The 18,585-nt window shown below is 39.3% G+C and overlaps 1 long non-coding RNA gene across 1 annotated transcript; it reads right to left on the bottom strand.

Annotated features, from left to right (window-relative positions):
* Positions 1-3,626: 3,626 nt before the first annotated feature.
* On the bottom strand, positions 3,627-6,801 carry LOC123608909. The gene is made up of 4 exons (XR_006717511.1): positions 6,695-6,801; positions 5,977-6,027; positions 5,692-5,729; positions 3,627-4,217 (listed from the first exon to the last, which is right to left on the bottom strand). It is a non-coding gene; the product is annotated as an uncharacterized LOC123608909 (long non-coding RNA).
* Between the last annotated feature and the right edge of the window lie 11,784 nt (positions 6,802-18,585).

Below are 18,585 nucleotides of genomic sequence, written 5' to 3'. Positions count from 1 at the left end.
GAGAAGATAATCTGAAATTTGCTAAGATTTGTTTTGTGTCACATTATATAATCTACCATGCAGAATAATGAGATGAATGTGCACCTCACAGATATCAGATGGAATCTTAGGTCCATTTCTCCTAAGGTATTTTCCATTGCAATGTTTCCTTGTTGATTTTTGTCTGGGTAATGTATCTATTGCTGATGGTGGGCTAAATTCTTTACTGTTACTGGATTGCTATACATTTCTCCCTTAAGATCTCTTAGTATTTGCTTATTAGATTTCAGTGCTTGAATGTTGGGAGTAAAATACTTTGGGTTTTTATATATTCTCATTGTACTGACCCTTTTATCATTATATAATGACCTTCTTATCTTTTGTTACCATTTTTTACTTCAAATCTATTTCATTTGCTATAAAATGGCAGGCTGTCTACCCTTTTTTGGTTTTCAGTTGCTTAGAAAGTCATCTTCCTATGCCTTCACTTTGAGCTTATGTGTGTTTTTAGAGCTGATATAAGTCTCCTGTAGGAGATGGTCTTGTTTCTTGATCCATCCAGCCACTGTATGCCTTATGATTGGTAAGTTCATCCATTTATAATTAGGGTGATTATTAATAAGTAAGGATTAGTAGTGCTCTTTATCTTTCACTTTCAGGTTATTTACTATCTATATCGTTTATTTTTCATACTGTATACCTTTCTAAATTGGTGGTTTTTACCATGATTTGCTCAATCTTCCTTTTTTTAATGTTTTGTGTCTGCTCTAGATCTTTTATAATGGTTACCTTGAGACTTACTAAAACATGCTAGGCCTTTTTCTGTTGCTAGCAGCTCATATTCATTTGTGTCAGATCTAGATTTTTGCTTTATGATTATTTTGAGGCTAGCATAAAAATGCTAGTCTTTTTCTGCTGCTACCAAATCATATCCATTTACCTACAATGGTTCCACACTTTTACTTCTCCCCTTTTATGTTTTTGATTTAACAAATTGCCTTTTATTATGCCATGAATTTGTTACCCATTTGTAGCACCTATCGTTATTTTTTTTTAATGTTTATTTATTTTGAGAGAGAGAGACAGTGTGAGTGGGGCTGGGAGGGCAGAGAGAGAGAGAGAGAGAGAGAGAGACAGAATCTGAGACAGAGAGACAGAATCCAGGTTCAGTCTGAGCTGTCAGCATGGAGCCCAATATGAGGTTGGAACTCAAGAACCAGGGATGATGACCTGAGCCGCAGTTGGACACTTAACTGACTGAGTCACCCCAGCACCCCTATTGTTATTTTTAATGCTCTATTCCTTTAATATTTATTCTATAATTAATTAACAGACTATTCTTAGACAGAGTTAATTTTCTAATTTTGACTCTTTATATCACCTTTATCATGTTTTGTGTGATTTTATTTTTTGTATGTCACTAGTGTCTTTTCATTTCATCTTGATAAGCTCTTTCTGTATTTCTTTCAAGGCAAGTGTAGGAGTAATAAACTCCCTCATCTTCTGTGTGTCTGGGGAAGTCCTTATTTTCCTTCAGGTGTTCAAATGAACACCTTTGGCGGATACAGTATTCATGTCTGACATTTCTGTCTTTCAATACTTTGAGTATGTCACTCTATTGTCTACTGGCCTGTAGAGTTCCTGCTGAGAAATCTGCTGATATCTTAAGTTGGGGGAAGGTCCTTTGTGGGCTAATTCTTTTTTTCCCCTACCGTAAGAATTCTTTAGCATTGATTGATACTCATTGACACTCATTACAATTTGCCACTGAGAAAGTCTTTTTGCACTGACATAATAAAGCATTCTATTAGCTCTGTGGACTTGTATGTTAAGTTCCTTCCCCATTTGGGAAGATCTCAGCAATTATTTCTTTACATAGAGTCTGCTCCCATTCTTTCTTCTCCTTCTGGTATAATCATTATTCTTATATTGCCTTTTCTAATAGCTGATTACTTACACAGTGTTTCTTCACTTGTTTGAAATCTTAGTTCCCCTCCTTTCACTTGAATCATTTTTAAATTCCAGTCCACAAGATAGCTTATTCCTGCTTCCATCTGACCTGCTATATTTCCAATGCTTCTTAATGAATTTTTTTCATCTCATTCGCTGAGTACGTAAGCTCCATAAATTTTTTGGTTCTTTTTTTATACGTTCATTCCCTTTAGTAAAGTACTCCTTCTGTTCATTTTTTTTTTTTTAATGCCTGAATTGACAAAACTGCCTTCTAAATTTTCTTGTGCTCATTGAATTAATCCATAAAAGGTGTTTTGCTATGTATATCAGTAAGATTACAATATTCTTTGTCTTTGAATTTGGATGCTGGAGAATTGTCATTTTTCTGTGTGATACCATATAACTATGATTTTTCACAGTGGATGAAATGTGCCTTTCTCATCTCACTTGAAGGCTTGAATACCTTTCTTATGTAGAAAAGGCTTTGTTTACATTGACTGTAACAGTTAAACGGATTGTCAATCAGAAACTTTATTTTTGTTTCACAGAAGATCTCATGATATAGCACAATATTTTCTTTCTCCTAAAAGAGCTGATTCTCCATGAAATTTAGGAGCACACCAAATAGAGCTGACATTAAAAACAAAAACAAAAAAATCTGGTAGCACAGCACCAAGGGAATTGTGGGCTTAGCCCTTGGGTCTTTGGGTGTGCCCAAGGACTCTAGGGTGGGTGGGAGGAGTCTCAGAGGTCCCAGACCTCTTCCTGAGATACCAAGGCAGACAGCAGAACACTTCTTCCTTCAATTCTCTTTCTCTGCCTTCTTCCCTTTCCATCCTTTGTCCCAGTCGCAGAGTTCTCTTCCGGGAAACCCAGGTGCTGCTGAAGAGCAACAGGCCCCTCCAGCTGCACCTGAGCAGTCGGGAGGACGTCACCTACCACCTGTGCTTTCCACCTCCTCTGCCTCCTCGGCCGGTACCAGCACTGCCGCTCCTGCTGCTGCACCTCCCTTGGCCCCATAGCCTCTCTGCTTCTCAATCCACCTGCTTTTGAATGAGGTTGCATGGATCACACTGTATCCTTGTATGCTGGGTAGAGACACTTTTATTCAGTCATGGATGTGCAGTTAAACGCAAACTGAAGGGGAGACAAAAATGAACAACTTACACTGCCACGATGCCGATTTTACCCCTATTACTCTCATTTCCATAGAGTTGAATGACAGATGTTAAATGAGGACTCTTTTCTATCTGGAATTTTACCTAAAGGGGGACTGAGATGAGGTTTAAATGCAGTACAGTTGTTATCTGGAAAGAGCAGGCATAAAGGAAATGGTAAGCAATGAACCTAAGATTGGCCAGGTTCCAAGGAACAGGTGGTTGTTTTTCACTACAACTGTATTACAAATACTGGAACAGTGAGAACCCTACCAGGGAAGTCGTGACTTCATCTGAGATCCATTGTTTCCAGAGGAGCTTAATACACATCATAGTTTGCCCAAACCCCATTTAATACCCAGAGATCAAAACTCTATCACTCTAGTTCTTGTTCCAGGATGATGGCATAACCCCCCTTCAGCCCATCTTTCACACATCTATAAATTTGAGACAAATACAAAAAGAACCCACGAGTAGCTGAAGATACCAAAGATTGCGTGGGAGACGAAACCTGAACAAGAGGCTAGTACAGGAAATAGGTTTACAGTTTATTTCTTTTTACACCTTTTGTTTCTGCAACATTTTTTTTTTCTTGTGAGAAAAAAACTGGTTCTTCCCATCTGACATATTGTGACAAGGGAAAATACTCCCACATATTTCCAGGGCCCACTCGGACCCAATTCCCTCACACTCCTTGGGGTGTGTGGGCCACCAAGGGCCCTAGTCAACACCCATCCCACCAAACTCTGCCCTCAGCTGGTTCTGGTCTAGTGCTGTTCTGCCACTGGACACCAGGCTGCTTTAATTGAAATCATTTCATAAGGTGTTTTACTTTGGGTCCTCCCAGGACACACACTGAGATTTGCACGAGGACTGGGAAGTGCCCTGAGGAGCAACACCTGTGAGGGAGTGAAGGCAGGTGCTCTGGGCAGAGGGAGAAGTTGGACTGCGATGCACCAGCAACAAAACCCACGAGTGATCACAGGGAGCTGTGCTTCAAATTGTTTTTAACTTGAGGCAGTTTGGCTGCTACAGATGTCAGTGCAGGTAACATTTGTGTAACTGCTGCTGACAGAAGTGCCGCATGCACTGCTAAATGGCTGGTTTTCTCATGGATTCGATTTTTTGCTGAATAATGTCAAAAAAAAAAAAAAAAAGATGGAGGAGTATTTGTCTTAGTCCAGTCAGGCTGTTATCACAGTACAGTGTACACTGGATGGCTTGTGAGGACAGACACTTGTTCCTCACAGTTCTGAGGCTGGGAAGTCCAGATGATGACACCAGCAGATTCGTGTCTAGAGAGAATCCCCTTTCTTCGTGGCCTCTTCCCTGTGACCTCACATGGCAGAAGCAGCAATGGAGCTCAAGACCTCTTTTATAAGGGCGCTAATCCCAATCATCACCTCCCCAAATCCCACCTCCTAGTATTATCCCCTACAATTTCACAATATGAATTTCTGGGGGACACAAACATTCAGTCCAAGCAAGGCAGTACACTTCTTCCCTATAATTTCATTATTATAGAAATATAGGGGGAAATATAGGGGGGAAAGGTGGAGTGGGAAACATGGGGAGATTTGTCAACAAAGCCCCAAGGATAACTTCAGTGGTAACGCACCAATTTCAGCATGTTTATTAGTTACGCTTTTTAATAAAAACTTTTGTATTCAGGAAGTATTGTGATCCCCCATTTACAGGTGAGGAGGTTGAGGATCAGAGGTTAAGTGAGTAGAAGCTCCCAGTTAGTAGGAGATTCTGTTGTTCCAGTTCTCATGTTTCCACCAGAACCTTCTCATGTGTTTTCAACTACCCAAAACATCCAAGTTCATTGCTGAACTAAAACAGTAAGTACTAAATATTAAATCTTCACTTTTTCACCTTGTGTTCATGCTCTCAGGTGCTGACTCAACATGTGCTGTTTCATTACCAAAAGAGCAGCAATGTCAGAGAGAAATCCCAAGCTCCTTTCATAAACCACCATAGCATAGGGATACTTTCGATGTCAAAAGAGTTCTGTAAGATTAGTTGATAATAGCAAGGAAACGGATAGACACTAATGCATATCTTTGAGGATGTGCCTAACGCTCTCCTTTAATGTCATTTTCAAGGGCAGAGCTTCAATATTTACTTTTTAAAACAAACACCTGTAGTAACAGATCCTGTTTTCAGGGCCTTAAGATAAATAGAGATGTATCTGCCTGACCTTTGAAAAGTAAATTAAATGTCAGAATACACTTCCAAATTCATTTCAAGAAGTTATTTTAAAAGCTTTATCCACCAAATGTAAGGGTTGAAAATATCCTGGATCCATACTTTCTGAATAGACTGAGTTCCGCAAGAATCAATCTATTAAAGATATCACCAAATCTGGAGTATAAATTATTTTATTTTAATGATTATATCATACGTAGATATATTTGAACTGCTATGGTTCCACAAGTAACCCAAATTTTAACGTTTTGTGCATGTGGCACTAACCCACAAACTAGTAATTTCTAGGCCTTTAATTCCTTTAAGCTTAATTATCTTCTTGGGGAAATAATATGGCTTCATTCTCTTTTTTCCCTGAGCACCTTCATTTACACCAAGAAGCCTCCCTTACCTAAAATTCCACATGGTTCCACCTCCAACTCTTTCTTCCTAATAGTTTTATTTTTTTTTTTTTTTTTAATTTTTTTTTTCAACGTTTATTTATTTTTGGGACAGAGAGAGACAGAGCATGAACGGGGGAGGGGCAGAAAGAGAGGGAGACACGGAATCGGAAACAGGCTCCAGGCTCTGAGCCATCAGCCCAGAGCCCGACGCGGGCCTCGAACTCACGGACCGCGAGATCGTGACCTGGCTGAAGTCGGATGCTTAACCGACTGCGCCACCCAGGCGCCCCGACTTCCTAATAGTTTTAGAATGGAGGCCAGAGAACCCTGAAAGCCTTTGGGACCTAACAAGGACAAAGCAAGATGAGTGAGCACTGATCTTGGGTGCAAAAGTTAAGGAGGCACACAATTCAGTTACTAGGGTAAATAATATTTTAATGCAGTAGTAAAAAAAATCAAATGAGATAAAATCTCTGATAATGAAGTGTCCAAATTTTAAAATATTACCAAATTTTCTTTGACCTCACGTGTCAAGATGTGTCTGCACAGTAATGTTATTTTTTTTTATTTTTTAAATGTTTATTTTTGAGACAGAGAGAGACAGAGCATGAATGGGGGAGGGTCAGAGAGAGGGAGACACAGAATCTGAAGCAGGCTCCAGGCTCCGACGTGTCAGCACAGAGCCCGACGCGGGGCTCGAACTCACGGACTGTGAGATCATGACCTGAGCCGAAGTCGGATGCTTACCCGACTGAGCCACCCAGGTGCCCCCACAGTAATGTTATTTAAAATTTGATTTTAAATCCCTCTACAATCTTCTTGAAACTTTTCCAGCATTTTCCCATTATTTTTTTTATTAGAGAAAGCTTTATTTGATGGAGGGCCAGGTATCTGCTTCCCAGCAACGCAGCTTAAGTAAATGCCCAACTCATACAGTCAGCATTACTGTCTCAAAAATCTTTCATTCTGACATATTATCGCACATTTTTCATTAGGGAATTGCATACTCACATATGTCCGTAAATATTTGGTCTTACTAGATCCAGGTTGACCTGCTTGAGAAGCAGAACGGGGAAAAATCTTATCTCTGTCCTTGGAAAACATACAACTAAATGAAGGGAAAGTTTGAATGTGGCTCTCAGAGACTCTGTTTCCCTGAAAACAAAATCATTTTGTTCTAGTCAATCAATAACTACATGGTAAATGTGAATCTTAGGCTCAGGAAGAGGTTATCGGCCACAACATTTCCTAACACTTTCATAATGTTATCAGGAATTAAAAGGTAACATTTATCAAATATTTACAAGTTGGGTGGGACACAGCACAGTGTAAACATATGAATCTGCCAAACTGCAGTTTTAAAACAGATCCAAACAATTCTCAAAAATGTTTGCTCTTCAATGATACATTCTCTATCACATAAATTTTTTTAATTTTAATTTTTTTTTTATAATTTACATCCAAGCTAGTTAGCATATAATGCAACAATGATTTCAGGAGTAACTTCCCTCATGCCCCTTACCCATTTAGCCCATCCCCCACTCCCACAACCCCTCCGGCCACCCTCTGCTTGTTTTCTATATTTAAGAGTCTCTTATGTTTTGTCCCCCTCCCTGTTTTTATATTATTTTTGCTTCCCTTCCCTTAAGTTCATCTCTTTTGTATCTTAAATTCCTCATATGAGTGAAGTCATATGATATTTGTCTTTCTCTGACTAACTTCACCTAGCATAATACCCTCTAGTTCCATCCACATAGTTGCAAATGGCCAGATTTCATTCTTTTTGATTGCCGAGGAATGCTCCATTGTGTGTGTGTGTGTGTGTGTGTGTGTGTGTGTGTGTGTGTGCATATACCACATCTTCTTTATCCATTCATCTGTCGGTGGACATTTGGGCTCTTTCCATACTTTGGCTATTGTCGATAGTGCTGCTATAAACATTGGGGTGCGTGTGCCCCTTCGAAACAGCACACCTGTATCGTTTGGATAGATACCTAGTAGTGCAATTGCTGGGTCATAGGGTAGTTCTATTTTTTGTTTTTTGAGGAACCTTCATACTACTTTCCAGTGTGGCTGCACCAGTTTGCATTCCCACCAGCAGTGCCAAAGAGATCCTTTTTCTCCACATCCTCGCCAACATCTGTTGTTGCTTGAGTTGTTAACGTTAGCCATTCTGACTGGTGTGAGGTGGTATCTCATTGTGGTTTTGATCTGTATTTCCCTGATGATGAGTGAAGTTGAGCATTTTTTCATGTGTCGGTTGGCCATCTGGATGTCTTCTTTGGAGAAGTGTCTATTCATGTCTTTCCCATCTCTTCACTGGATTATTTATTTTTTGGGTGCTGAGTTTGGTAAGTTCTTTATAGATCTTGGATACTAACCCTTTATCTGATATGTCGTTTGCAAAGATCTTCTCCCATTCTGTCCGTTGCCTTGTAGTTTTGCTGATTGTTTCCTTCGCTGTGCAGAAGCGTTTTATTTTGATGAGGTCCCAGTAGTTCATTTTGCTTTTGTTTCCCTTGCCTCCAGAGACGTGTTGAGTAAGAAGTTGCTGTGGGCAAGATCAAAGAGGTTTTTGCCTGCTTTCTCCTCGAGGATTTGGATGGCTTCTTGTCTTACATTGAGATCTTTCATCCATTTTGAGTGTATTTTTGTGTCTGGTGTAAGAAAGTGGTCCAGGTTCATTCTTCTGCATGTCGCTGTCCAGTTTTCCCAGCACCACTTGCTGGAGAGACTGTTTTTATTCCATTGGATATTCTTTCCTGCGTTGTCAAAGATTAGTTGGCCATACGTCTGTGGGTCCATTTCTGGGTTCTCTATTCTGTTCCATTGATCTGAGTGTCTGTTTTTGTGCCAGCACCATACTGCCTTGATGACTACAGCTTTGTAATACAACTTGAAGTCTGGGATTGTGATGCCTCCAGCTTTGGTTTTGTTTTTCAAGATTGCTTTGGCTTTTCGGGGTCTTTTCTGGTTCCATAGAAATTTTAGGATTGCTTGTTCTAGCTCTGTGAAGAATGCTGGTGTTATTTTGATAGGGATTGCATTGAATATGTAGATTGCTTTGGGTAGTATTGATATTTTAACAATATTTGTTCTTCCTATCCAGGAGCGTGGAATCTTTTCCAATTTTTTTGGTGTCTTCTTCAATTTCTTTCATAAGATTTCAATAGTTTTCAGTGTACAGATTTTTCACCTCTTTGGTTAGATTTATTCCTAAGTGTTTTATGGTTTTTGGCGCAATTGTAAACGGGATCGATTCCTTGATTTCTCTTTCGGTTGCTTCATTATTGGTATAAAGGAATGCAACCAATTTCTGTGCATTGATTTTATATCCTGCAACTTTTCTGAATTCATGGGTCAGTTCTAGCCGTTTTTGGTGGAATCTTTTGGGTTGTCCATATAGAGTATCATGTCATCTGTGAGGAGTGAAAGTTTAACTTCCTCCTGGCCAATTTGGATGCCTTTTATTTCTTTGTGTTGTCCGATTGCTGAAGTTAAGACTTCTAATAGTATGTTGAATAACAGTAGCGAGAGTTGACATCACTGTCGTGTTCCTGACTTTAGGGGGAAAGCTCTGTTTTTCCCCATTGAAGATGATATTAGTGGTGGGTCCTTCATATATGGCTTTTATGATCTTGAGGTATGATCCTTCTATCCCTATTTTCTTAAGGGTTTTTATCAAGAAAGGATGTTGTATTTTGTCAAACGTTTTCTCTACATCTATTGAGAGGATCATGTGATTCTTGTCCTTTCTTTTATTGATGTGATGTATCACATTGATTGTTTTGTGGATATTGAACCAGCCTTGAATGTCAGGTATAAATCGCACTTGGTCATGGTGGCTAATTCTTTTAATGTATTGTTGGATCCGGTTGGCTAATATCTTGTTGAAGGTTTTTGCATCCTTGTTCATTAGGGAAATTGGTCTGTAGTTCTCCTTTTTAGTGGGGTCTTTGGTTTTGGAACCAAGGTAATGCTAGCTTCATAGAATTTGGAATTTTTCTTTCCGTTTCTATTTTTTGGAGCAGCTTCAAGAGAATAGGTGTTGACTCTTCTTGAAATGTTTGGTAGAATTCCCCTGGAAAGTCATCTGGCCCTGGACTCTTGTTTTCTGGGAGAGTTTTGATTACTAATTCAATTTCTTTACTGGATATGGGTCTGTTTAAGTTTTCTATTTCTGCCTGTTTCAGTTTTGGTAGCATATATGTTTCTAGGAATTTGTACATTTCTTACAGATTGCCCATTTTATTAACATATAATTGCTCATAATATTCTCTTATTGTTTGTATTTCTATTGTGTTGGTTGTGATCTCTCCTCTTTCATTCTTGATTTTATTTATTTGGGTCTTTTCCTTTTTCTTTTTGATCAAACTGGCTAGAGGTTTATCAATTATTTTAATTCTTCAAGGAAACAGTTTCTGGTTTCATTGATCCGGTCTACTGTTTTTTGGTTTAGATAGCATGGATTTCTGCTTTAATCTTTATTATTTCCTGTCTTCGGCTGGTTTCAGGTTTTATTTGCTGTTCTTTTTCTAGCTCTTTAAGGTATAAGGTTAGGTTGTGTATCTGAGAACTTACTTCTTTCTTTAGGAAGTTCTGGATTGCTATATACTTCCCTCTTATGACCATCTTTGCTGCATCCCAGAGGTTTGGGCTGTGGTGCTATAATTTTCATTGGATTCCCTGTACCTTCTTATTTGCTCTTTAGCTTTTGGTTATTCCAGTCATTCTTCAGTTGGATGTTCTTTAGTCTCCAAGTATTTGTTATTTTTCCACATTTTTTCTTGTGGTTGATTTCGAGTTTCATAGCATTGTGGTCTGAAAATATGCACAGTATGATCTCGATCTTTTTGTACTTATTGAGGGCTAATTTGTGTCCCAGTATGTGATGAATTCTGGAGAATGTTCCATGTGCACTGGGGAAGAATGTGTATTCCACTGCTTTAGGATGAAATGCTCTAAATGTATCTATTAAGTTTATCCGGTCCACTGTGTCTTTCAAATCATTGTTTTCTTGTTGATTTTCTGCTTAGGTGATCTATCCATTGCTGTGAGTGTGGTATTGAAGTCCCCTACTAATATGGTATTATTATCAATGAGTTTCTTTATGTTTGTGATTAATTGATTTATATATTTGGGTGCTCTCACTTTTGTAGCATAAATGTTTACAATTGTTAGATCCTCTTGGTCAATAGATCCCTTAATTATGATATAATGACCTTCTTGAACTCTTGTTACTGTCTGTATTTTAAAGTCTAGATTGTCTGATAATTATGTCTACTCCAGCTTTCTTTTGGCGACCATTAGCATTATAGATGGTTCTCCATCCCCTTATTTTCAATCTGAAGGTGTCTTTAGGTCTAAAATGGGTCTCTTGTAAACAGCATATAGATGGATCTTGTTTTCTCATCCATTCTGTTACCCTGTGTCTTTTGATTGGAGCATTGAGTCCACTGACATTTAAAGTGAGTACTGAAAGGGGCGCCTGGGTGGCGCAGTCGGTTAAGCGTCCGACTTCAGCCAGGTCACGATCTCGCCGTCCGTGAGTTCGAGCCCCGCGTCGGGCTCTGGGCTGATGGCTCAGAGCCTGGAGCCTGTTTCCGATTCTGTGTCTCCCTCTCTCTCTGCCCCTCCCCCGTTCATGCTCTGTCTCTCTCTGTTCCAAAAATAAATAAACGTTGAAAAAAAAATTAAAAAAAAAATAAAGTGAGTACTGAAAGATATGAATTTATTGTCATTATGTTTCTTGTAGAGTTGGAGTTTCTGGTGGTGTTTCTGGTCCTTTCTAATCTTTGTTGCTTTTGGTATTTATTTATTTATATTTTCATCTTTTCTCCCCTCAGATATTTCCCCTTAAAATTTCTTGCAGGGCTGGTTTAGTGGTCACAAACTCCTTTAATTTTTGTTTGTCTGGGAAACTTTTTATCTCTCCATCTATTTTGAATGACAGCCTTGCTGGATAAAGAGTTCTTGGCTGCATATTTTTCTGATTCAGCACACTGAATATATCCTGCCACTCCTTTCTGGCCTGCCAAGTTTCTGTGGATAGGTGTGCTGCAAACCTGATCTGTCTTCCCTTGTAGGTTAGGGACTTTTTTTCCCTTGCTGCTTTCATGATTCTCTCCTTGCCTGAGTATTTGGTGAATTTGACTATGATATGCCTTGTTGATGGTCGGTTTTTGTTGAATCTAATGGGGGTCGTCTGTGCTTCCTGGATTTTGATGTCTGTGTCTTTCCCCAGGATAGGAAAGTTTTCTGCTACGATTTGCTCACATAACCCTTCTACCCCTATTTCTCTCTCTTCCTCTTCTGGGACCCCTATGATTCTGATATTGTTCCTTTTTAATGAGTCACTGATTTCTTTAATTCTTAAATCGTGCTCTTTTGCCTTAATCTCCCCTTTTTTCTGCTTCATTATTTTCTATAAGTTTGTCCTCTATACCGCTGTTCTGCCTCCCGCATCCTTGTCGCTGTGGCATCCATCCGTGATTTCAGCTCAGTTATAGAATTTATTTCATCCTGACTAGTTTTTACTTCTTTTAATTCCACAGAAAGGGATTCTAGTCTATTTTCGACTCCAGCTAGTATTCTTATTATCATGATTCTAAATTCTGGTTCAGACATCTTGCTTGTATCTGTGTTGGTTAAATCCCTGGCTGTTGTTTCTACGTGCTCTTTCATTTGGGGTGAATTCCTTCATTTCATCATTTTGAAGGGAGAAAATTAATGAATGAGGTAGAAAAATTAAAATTAAAAAATATTAAAATTAAAAAATATTAAAATGAAAAAAATAAGAACACACCTGCACCAAAAAATCGAATAAATGGGGCACCTGGGTGGTTCAGTCAGTTGAGCGTCTGGCTTTGGCTCAGTCGGTTGAGCATCTGAATCATGAGCATCATGATTTCATGGTCTGTGAGTTCAAGACCCGCGTCAGGCTCGGTGCTGACAGCTCAGAGGCTGGATCCTGCTTCAGATTCTGTGTCTCCTTCTCTCTCTGCCCCTACCCTGCTCATGCTCTGTCTCTCTGTCAAAAATAAATAAACATTAAAAAAACAATTTAAAAAATTGAATAAATGATGCTAGATCCTAGGTGTGTTTTGGTCTGAGTGTTGAAAATGGTTTGATAGATTAGAGAAAAAAGGGGGGGAAAGAAAAAAGGAAATCATTTGAGAATTTGAAAAAAGTTAATACATTGAAGTAGACTAAAATGAAATGATGGAAGTAAAATAGCATATGAAAAAATTTACACAAAAGTAAAGAATAATAGAAAAATAATTAAAGAAAAATATTTTTAATAAAAATTAAAAATGAAGATGAATTTTTCTCTCTCTGTATTCAAGAAAAAGAAAAGAAATGAAAAAGAGAAAAAAAGAAAAAAAAGGGAATCATTTGAAAAATGGAAAAAGCGAACACACTGTAGTAGACTAAAATAAAATGATGGAAGTAAAATAGAATTTGAAAAACTTTACACAAAAGTAAAAAATATAGTGAAAAATTAAAGAAAAATGTTTTTAATTAAAATTGAATATAAAACTGGATTTTCTCTTTGTGTATTCAAGAAAAAGAAAAGAAGTGAAAAAGAGAAAAAAATAGCAAATTGAATAATTGGACCTGCTAACAGATTGAAATATGACTGAAATTACTTCATTTTCCCCTAGAAGTCAGACTATGAAATGCTTTATAGTCCATAAACTAAGCAGGTGGTGAGACTTGTATTATTGAAAAGTGAGGTTGACCCAGTTGGGCGGGGCTTAGTGTAACGGCTCCGTTCTCCACTAGATGGTGATGCTTAGCTTACTGGGGTGTATTTTTGTGGCGCACTTAGGCTTATATGTGCATGTGCAGGAGGGGTGAAAATGGCATCACCAGCTACCCAGTCTCTAGTATCAGAACTCTGTGCTCTCCCTCACCAGCAACCAGCAACCCTCCTTTGTCTCTGGCTTCCATCCACTCCCTGCTTTCACACTGTCCGTGACCAAGCCATCAAGCTGCCAGGCAGCACCTCCCTTCTGAGTTTTATATCAGATGCACCTGTGTTTCCCAACCTGAGGGGCTGCGGCTTTGACCCATTCTGCCCCTCTGCAGGAGGGTCTCACCAAGCAATGGCCAGGTCCCCGCCCACGCCCAGGAACATTCACAAGACCGTGCTGCTGCTGACCCCCAGAGACTGCCGCTGGGTGCCAGCCTACCCCAGAAAAAGTTCATGGGATTGTGTGGCAGCAGCGTTTCAGGGATTATGGAAAATCACAACACACATCTGGCACCAGGCTTCCCCCTTAACATCCTTGTTCAGTACCAGCAAATGTGGTTGTTCTCCAGGGTCCGCTGGGACCTTTGCCTGTGGGGAGGCTGAATAGCCTCTACCAAAGGTCCTCCAAGCAAGGGTACCACTTCTCCCCATGTCACCCAAGGACCCCTTGGACCTCACTCTCTGCTCCTGGGGATTCATGCTTCCCACCAGAGCACTGCCAGGTATCGAGCTGTGGAAATTTAGACTCTGTGCTCCCCATGTTTATAGAGTCCTAAGTGAATTTCAACCCTCTCCTTTCTCCTTTCTCCCTTGTTTTGTTCAGTCCCTTGTGTACTCTTCTTTTTCTCTCTAGTTTCTTTAGGTGGGGTGCTTTCCAGTACTCTCCCCCTGTCTCTGTCCTCTCTCCAAAAGCAAAAATAGCTCCCTGCCCTCCATGGCTTCTTTCTCCCCCAGTTCACCTCTATGCACCAGGTACCTGCCAAGTTTTGTGGTTCAAGTTGTGCAGATTTTTGTGTTAACCATCAAATCAGTTGTCTAGGTGTGCAAGATGGTTCATTGTTGATCTGGCTGCATTTCAGGGACAAGAGATACAAAAAAAAACTTCCATCCTGTTCCGTCATCTTGGCCCCTCTCCTCCACCTTTCATTTTATGGCTCATAGGGTTTGTATCTAAGTTAGAATGTTGCTGTCACAAATGTTTTCATGTATTCATAAATCTGATCTATATTGAATCTGAATATTTATCTGATGTTGTAAGACACCTGTCTATTTCTTTTCTAGGAGAAAACAAATTGGCCCAAGATTGTTTACAGAATTCCCATCATTTTCCTACTGGTTAAAATAGACACTATATTCTTCTAAACAATTGTATGTACATCAATTGTCTTATGTAAAATGACATCTTTTCTGTTGGCATATTGTTCTTTTTTATAACCATGCCTTAATTTTTAACATAAATTAATAAACTGTCATGATGAGTTGTGTTGGAACTCTGCTAATTATTGCTTTACCTTGAAATGTCACATAAAAACTGACATCACCACTGAGAGTTTCCACTTAGAGATATTGTATACTCACCTTGTATTTGTGTTTTCTAACCAGTCATTTGGTACAAATACAAGGTGCTTATATTAGCCTCCTTCATTGTGTGTGAAGATTATTTTCAGCAGGCATAGATGGTGTCTGTCACTATTGGTAGGAGGATATTTTTGAGTTACATTTTCTAACTGCTCTCCTTTGCTTACAGATTTTTGCCTGCTCATGCATCATCTGGGTTTCTTGTAGTAAAGCTGGCTGAGTGAAAGCAGTGCAGTTAGTCTGGGCCCATAGGGGTATAGATGCGCCATCCATAATTCTATACACCCACTTGTGTATCTCTGTATGTTTGTGCCCAGCTGGGGGCACATGCCTGGTGTCAATGCCTTTATTCAATTTCAATTTTCTCATTGCTGTGTTCGTCTTTTCCAAGAAACACACGTAATTTCTTTCCTAAGCTGCAGCTACTCTCAAATACAACTGTGGGGCAACATTGGTCTGAAGTGAATTAAGTTGTCCTTGTGCAAGACCTTGTTCATAGCACAGGTGTTGTACCAGTGATTCCTGATGCTGGGACATTCTATGGCTTATAAACCAATCCTCTGAACCACTTTCTTCTGGAGTGATCCATTTCTCTTATTAACATAAAAGCTCTTTTGCACATTATGATTGAACCATCACATGTTCTAAGAAGAAAGATGAACATTCCAACCCCAATTCATCAGTGGGAAAACTGAGATTTTCGATAGGTAATCTGCAAACAATTCATTATACCTCAGTGAATTACTTTAATTATTTCACAATATACTTAGATGTTTCTGTTTACATGAGTAACATCTTTCTACTGCCTTTCACGTAGATCCATCCCATTTAACTTCCCCAAGTGATCATCCCTGAGATGAGGCAAAGGATGTATTTCAAACAAGATATGCATTACCTGTGCAGTGGTTTTTGTACCTTCACTATATAGAAATTTCCTGGTTTGTTTGTGAAATATAGGTTTTCTGGCCCCACTCCTTAGAAATTCTGATTTTGCAGGCTTTTAGGAAGGCCCAGAATTGTGTGATTTCTGGGTAATCTATAGTCACACTTTAGGTGATGCTCATCAATGACTTCCATGTATGGTATAGTAATTTGGTGTGTGTGTGTGTGTGTGTGTGTCACTATGTCTCTACTTTTCTATGAAATCACTCTCACAATTAATTTTTAAAAATTTAACCAATTATCTGCCAAAAGCGTCTCAAATTAACTACACTATAATTTTCTGAGTGTTAATGCCAGCATCCACTGAGTTTTGTTTGAAGTCCATGTGCTGGGACATGTTCAGGATCTGGCTCTTCTTTCATGTTCTTAAGTGTTAGGGGTTGTTCTGAATAATAGAAATTCACAATAGCTGCACTATCTATTTCATGGAGGAAAACTTTATTAATTATCAGAGAAAGGGAATATAAGGGATTAAACAATTATAATCAACATAAAGAGGGAGAGAGTATGGAGAAGAACAGGGAAGGCTTAATACATCAAATTGGGTAGTCACAGCTTCCAACCTTCAGTACGGGAAGCCCCGTAGTGAACAGCCAGGTTGGAGACCCTTTGGGGGCCCTGAGCCAAGCATCCTTTCCTTAGGTGAGGCTTCCAACTACCTATTTCCAACAGGGAAATATATATACTAACCGTGTGTGATTCATGGTGGGTCATTAAGTTTGCTTAAGTGGAGTCCCAAGCAAGATGTTTTTCTCTCTCTCTTTATGGTATCCTACAACAGGGTGCCTGGGCATGTCTATATTTCTCTTCCCCTCCTGATCCATTCCAGGGAGCCAGCCTGGTCTGGGTCAAGGAGATGAGGCAAGTTAATCCCTCTTGGTGTCAGGAATAGAAGGGCCATTTATGATCTTGAGGCAAGACACAAAGTTCAAGCCAACTAAGCCCTCCATATATGTGTGGCTCTGGGCAGAAATTCATGACAAGTCATACAAACATTTTCCATGAAGAACAGAGGTTAAGAAAAGACTCAGAGAATGATTTTTTTTTTTTTTTTGCTTTCCCCTGGAAGTGGGAACATAGCTTGTTTGACTTATTCAGAAGCAAAATACAGAAGATGAGTAAATGTTGCTTTAGAGAAAAACAGCACAAGATGGAGCCTTTCTAAAATGAAGTCTCTTCTTTCCCTACTACACCTCCCTGCTATGGGATTTTTATCCTCCTCATTCTTATAGGGGGTGTCGGAGAGTGAAGGCCTCATCTTTTGTAACTTCTATAAGCTGAAAAGGATTGAGGACCCTGTTTATTAGAAAGCATAAAAATCCCAACCTATCTGATTAAATGAAAAGCTCCTAATTGTACATTGTCAAGAGTAGATGAAGCCTCATTAAATGGATAGGATATTTAAATTTGGAAACCATGCAGCAAATCTGCCACCACAGAAAAAAAAAATATTCCCATTGTAATGATTATTACTTGTAAAAAATAACAGTGTGGAGTAGGAGCAGAACCAAAGAAACAATATTTCCAGAAGGCTAATGGTCATGGATTAAGAAACAATATTTAAAATCAGTATATATGTTGAATGTTAACTCTTTTTTTTTTTTTTCAACGTTTATTTTTGGGACAGAGACAGAGCATGAACGGGGGAGGGGCAGAGAGAGAGGGAGACACAGAATCGGAAACAGGCTCCAGGCTCTGAGCCATCAGCCCAGAGCCTGATGCGGGGCTCGAACTCCCGGACCGCGAGATCGTGACCTGGCTGAAGTCGGACGCTTAACCGACTGCGCCACCCAGGCACCCCGAATGTTAACTCTTTACCTAATAGTAGTGCTTAAGTTAAAGCAGTTAGTTCAGCCATTTGTGCCAAAATATGGGGAGGCACTTTTACCTGGAGCATATCCTGCAGACTGACAACAGCATATCAAGCCTTTCTTATTCTTTCATGCATACAACTACTTCTATCTGTAAACCATTCAGCCTCTGGATTAGGCAGATGTTCATCTTTAAATCAGGCCTCCTTGAATATACTTGTTTTATAGTGTCTTTACAAGAGTGAATTGGAAGAGCTTTATTGTCTTTATCACGCAGTAGAGTAACTGGGTTTAAGCCTTAACACACCCTGAGGGTTACATTAGGGGTGTCAAGGAGGAGGGCTTGTTAACTTTTGATTTTTTTTTTTTGAAAGAGAGAGTGAGAGTGTGAGTGGAGGAGGGCCAGAGAGAGGGAGAGAGAATTCCAGGCAGTCTACATGCTGTAAGTGCCCTATGTGGGGCTCAAACTCACAAACCATGAGATTGTGACCTGAGCCAAGATCAAGAGTTGGATGCTCAACCAACTGAGCTACCCAGGCACACTGAGGGTCTGTTACTTTAATAATCTCCAATCTGTTAGCCATTGATGTCCTTTAGCTTCTAAAACTCCTTGAACCCCATTTGAACCACATCAATGTGGAGTCATAACATCCAGATGCTGTCCCAGACCTTTGAAATGGGAGAAGATATTTGAAAATGACATGTCTGTTAAGGGTTAGTGTCCAAACTATGTAAAGAATTTATAAAACAAAACACCCAAAAAACAAATAATCCAGTTAAAAAATGGGCAATAGACATGAATAGATTTTTTTTCT

This window comes from Leopardus geoffroyi, chromosome B2 (genome assembly GCF_018350155.1).
Source record: "Leopardus geoffroyi isolate Oge1 chromosome B2, O.geoffroyi_Oge1_pat1.0, whole genome shotgun sequence".
In the NCBI taxonomy this organism is placed as follows: domain Eukaryota; kingdom Metazoa; phylum Chordata; class Mammalia; order Carnivora; family Felidae; genus Leopardus; species Leopardus geoffroyi.
This window is presented reverse-complemented; position numbering and strand designations above follow the sequence as displayed.